At 50.5% G+C, this 4,324-nt stretch overlaps 1 long non-coding RNA gene across 1 annotated transcript; it reads left to right on the forward strand.

The window, feature by feature from the left end:
* The first annotated feature begins 461 nt into the window (after positions 1 to 461).
* On the forward strand, positions 462 to 4,105 carry LOC125176980 (uncharacterized). Its single transcript, XR_007156440.1, has 3 exons — positions 462 to 685; positions 2,003 to 2,255; positions 3,794 to 4,105. It is a non-coding gene; the product is annotated as an uncharacterized LOC125176980 (long non-coding RNA).
* Positions 4,106 to 4,324: the final 219 nt, after the last annotated feature.

Genomic DNA, 4,324 nt, shown 5'->3' on the forward strand with positions numbered 1-4,324 from the left:
AGGAAAAATCCGTGAACCCAGAGCCAAGAGTTTGAGTCGCAGATGTACCAATGTTCTCCCCCAAACCCCAGTTTTCCTCCATGTGACCTGATGGTTCATTCAGTCATCACATAATGTTTGAGTCTCAACCTTGAACCAGGCACAGTGTTGGGGTGGGGGTGCTATTCTCTACCCTTTAGGAACTCTGGTGGTAGATGAATTAAAAAAGGGGATAATAATGCAGTGTAACAAGTGGAATTATTATTCCACTCTATTGAGTGGAATTCCACTCTATTGGGACCTGGAAAACATCTGTGGATGCCTGGTGGAATTAAGGAAGTGTTCATAGAAGAGGTGACATTTGAATAAGGTCTCAAATACCTGCGAATTGGCGAGAGGAAGAATTCAATGCAAATTAACCGCCGTGTGTGTGCGCGCGTGCGCATGCGTATTCCTTCCCTGTATCAGTTAATAGTGCCAGGCTTCGGGGATACGACTGTGAATGGGACAAATATCCCACCCCTAAGATGCTTAGTCTGATTAGGGAGACAGGCCACTGCCATATGGAATGTTAAACGTTGTAATGAGCACTTATAGAAGGAGCTCCAACTCAGCCTGGGGCAGGGGAAGAATTTCAAGCCAAGAAGACAGGTTGGGAGTTTGGAAGGGCACCACACGCCCCAGTGCAGTGTCTATGGGCAAAATGGTAAGGCTGGAGAATGGTATAAAGGGTCATACGTGCCTAGCTAAACATTTGGATTTTTATCCTGAGACAATGGAGAATTTTTTTGGCGGGGGGGGGGGGGGGGGGGGGGGAAGGGATTTCCTGTGAAATTGGAAATAAGAGCCTGGGGGAGAGAGTACTGGTGGTAGACCTCCGTGCAAGAAGTTCTTATGACAGGGGCAGCTGGTGGGTGGGCAGAGTGAGAGGAGCTGATCTAGAAGATGGCCCTGAATGAGAAAAGACAGTTTATAGATGAGGTTTGGGGGCAGAAGAAGGATTCCGGGGGGCGGGGGGGGTAAGGCAGAGTGAGAATGAGATCTAGTTTTCCCGACACCAACACTGCAGCTTGGAAAAGATCTGGTGGAAAGATGGCGAGTTCACCTCTGGACATATTTGATGAGGTGCTTGCTACATATTCCGTAGACGTGTCTGCTTGGTCAGGTAGGGGTCGATGACCACGCCTCCGGGGAAAGGCAGGAGCTGCCTGGGTTTGTGGGTGCACCTGTAGTGATGGCAATGCGCATGGAGGTCCGAGGGTACCTCCCCAGGGAAGGGAACACCTGGGGCTGATGCTGATGCCGATCGGCTATTGCGGAGATTGAAAGGGAAAGCCAGAGAGCTATGGGGAACACAGGGATGAACGAGATCCTGGAGGCCGAGAGACGATGGGTGCGGGGAAAGCAGCCTGTGCTGCGGAGCAGGAGGGAGAGGAAAGGTGAACCGCTGGGCTGGTAATGGGGGGACCACTGGTAGATCCAAGAGGGCCTGGCATCTCCCGTGTGCACTTCATGAGGCTGCTCCGTGCCTGTGAAGCAAGAGACTGTGAGCTGCTAGACGAATATCAAGTATGCGTCCCCTGCCTGCACCTCCTCCCGTTCCCTTTCTCCACCCCCAAACACTCGTCAACACTACTTCCAGCTGCCAACCCCATCTTGTTTCTTATTAGCTTCTCTTCCTCCAGGAAGCCTTCCCAGATTCTCAGCAATGGAAACCGCTCCTTGGCCCCCTCCTACCACAAACCCAAGGCTGGGTAAAATGTTCCTCCTCTGGTCTTTCATCGCACCTTGTGCATCTCTGTATCGTCAAGGATCCACCTGTACCATCCATTATCTGTTTATAACATGTCCACTTAGTGTCCCTCAGGTGTGTCTGTTTATGAGGACGAGTCACGTCTGACGCTCCTAGAACCCCCTCATTGCAGCTGAGTGCCTGACACTTAACAGAGCCTCGATAAAACGTGGTTGCACATGAATGAACAAATAGGAGGCAGACACTCAGGTGTCTGTTTTCTTTTTCTAGAAACCAGAGCACTCAACCTCACAGCACAACAGCTTTCGGCCACTCACCTAAGAAGCAAAGCAGTTGGTGGGGAGCTGTGACCAGACCAGCTGACAGTGCTAATTAAAACATCCAACCCATGTGTATGCAAATCCAGAAACAGCGTGTCAGGGAAGATAACTCCTGATCCGAACTCATCCCCAGAGCTTTTCCTGAGCCCAGCTGTTGAGAGGCAATCTGCAGCACGGCCACTTGATAAAATTATTTCTGTTTGGTGAGTGTGGGTGGGCATGCCGGTGTGTGAAAACCAGGACGGTCGGGGCAGGAGCTGATGGGAAATCAAATCATGGAAGCTTCAGGAATGAAAGCACGGTGGAAAAAAAAAAATCCTTAGGGACCTCATCAAGTTTGGGGTTAGAGAGCAGGACCAGGGGAAGAAATGTCTGATTGTTATACTTCCCTTATACTACCCGACTTTCATGTTCAATGCAGCATCGAGCCACAAACACAAATTCATAGGCACAAACCTTAGACGAATTATCTCGGCAGCCCTCGAAGCTTTAGAGCTGGTGCTTAACGCCTTCCAGTTACCAGATTCAACACAGAGCGACACTATACGTTTATTGGGGGGCAGAGAGTTGTCTTCTAAGAATCTGCAATGCTGTTCACAGGAAACGTGTTACTTGCGGGTGAAAGGAGATGTGGGTCCTTGTCCCAGCTCTGTCACACACTGGCTGTGTGATCCTGTGCAAATCACTTGGCTTCTCTGAGCCTTTGTTGCCTGTTCTTGAAATTAGGGTCTCTGGACTATCAGATCTCTGGAGTTTCTTCTTATACTATGATGATGCAACTGTACTCTCCTGATTTTGTAGACCAGGATCAGGCTAAGTTCAGGTTCACTCAGAGGGGGTGAGTCAGTCCCTGGCTTATCGGCAAGGATGCTATCTCTCAGGCTATTGGTTTAAGGTTTTTATTTATTTTTGAGAGAGAGAGAGAGAGAGAGAGAGGGCACAAGTGGGGGAGGGGCAGAGAGAGAGGGAGACACAGAATCTGAAGCAGCCTCCAGGCTCCGAGCTGTCAACACAGCCTGACACGGGGCTCGAACCCACGAACCGAACCCACGAACCGTAAGATCATGACCTGAGCCAAAGTCAGAGGCTTAAACAATTGAGCCCCTCAGGCGTCCCCCAGACTACCAGTTTAGATCGCTCTCCTCTGCTTAGACTCAGCCCCCGGTTTTTGTCATGTGCATACATCCCCGATGTGTTGTTTATTGAGCTCTCCTCCATCTTCCTTCTCCTGGCCTTTTAAGAATTCCCCCCTCTTTCTTGGTCTGGCTTTGGGAAATGCAGCTGGGCAGTTGTGAGCATCTAGTCAGGTGACTGCCTGGCCCCGTCCTGGAAAACGTACAAAGAAGAGAAAAAGAAAAATGGAAGTTGGGTGCGTTTATGCCAATGCCTTCTCCTGGAACTCACACAGCTCTCTGCAGCTGCATGCAAACTGGGCCAGGACTACCATCCAAAGTGCCTCCTGGAAGTGCCCGCAATACTATTCGATCACAGTGTCAGGCCTGGAAGAGTTCACCTTTCTGCTCTCAGGCTCTGTGCTGCTGTCTTCAGGCTGAGTTGGCCAATGGGGATGCCACAGACTTCTCTGTTATTGGCTGGGGTGGCACTCCATTCTTCTTCGCTACAGAGGGGTGGCCAGAGTTTCCAGGGAGCTGGAAAGAATGGAAATGCCTCCTGCTCGGACACTGCCCTGGGCTGGTAAGTCTCTAGGCAGGGCCTTAATTTTACGCGTGCTTCTTTCCAGGTTCTCGATTGCTATCACGCCCACAGTTCAGCCTTCTTTGTCCGTGTTCGAGCGAGTCAGCCCAGGACCGATAAATCATGGGAGTCCACAGTTTTGTTCTACGGCCTCCTCGATTCACTTAACTATTTATGAAACGCCTACTATGTGCGGCCCTTCTGCTAGATGCCGGGAATACAGAAATGGACAAACTCTGGCACACGATATTTTGAAGCTAGCGGGAGAAAGTCAAATAAAAAGAGAAGTTGTAATCAGAGATATGAAATGGCCAGTTGTTGTTGGAGCAGGGGAAGATAATGACCAGCATTCTCAGGAAATCAGGCAAGTTTCTTATTGGCGGAATTTTTAGAAAACGGCGAGTGGCGAAGTTTGCTGGGGGGCAGGGGGAAGATTGCCCGGACAAAGCCTGCTTGGCTGTTAAAGGGCAGCGCTTGGATACCGGTGAGAAGCTCCCTATGGCTGCAGCAAGAGGCGTGAGGGGTGTAGAGCCGGAGATGAGGCGGGTACGATATTGGCAGGACCCGCTTCCACACA

Source organism: Prionailurus viverrinus, chromosome D1, assembly GCF_022837055.1.
Source record: "Prionailurus viverrinus isolate Anna chromosome D1, UM_Priviv_1.0, whole genome shotgun sequence".
Lineage (NCBI taxonomy): Eukaryota > Metazoa > Chordata > Mammalia > Carnivora > Felidae > Prionailurus > Prionailurus viverrinus.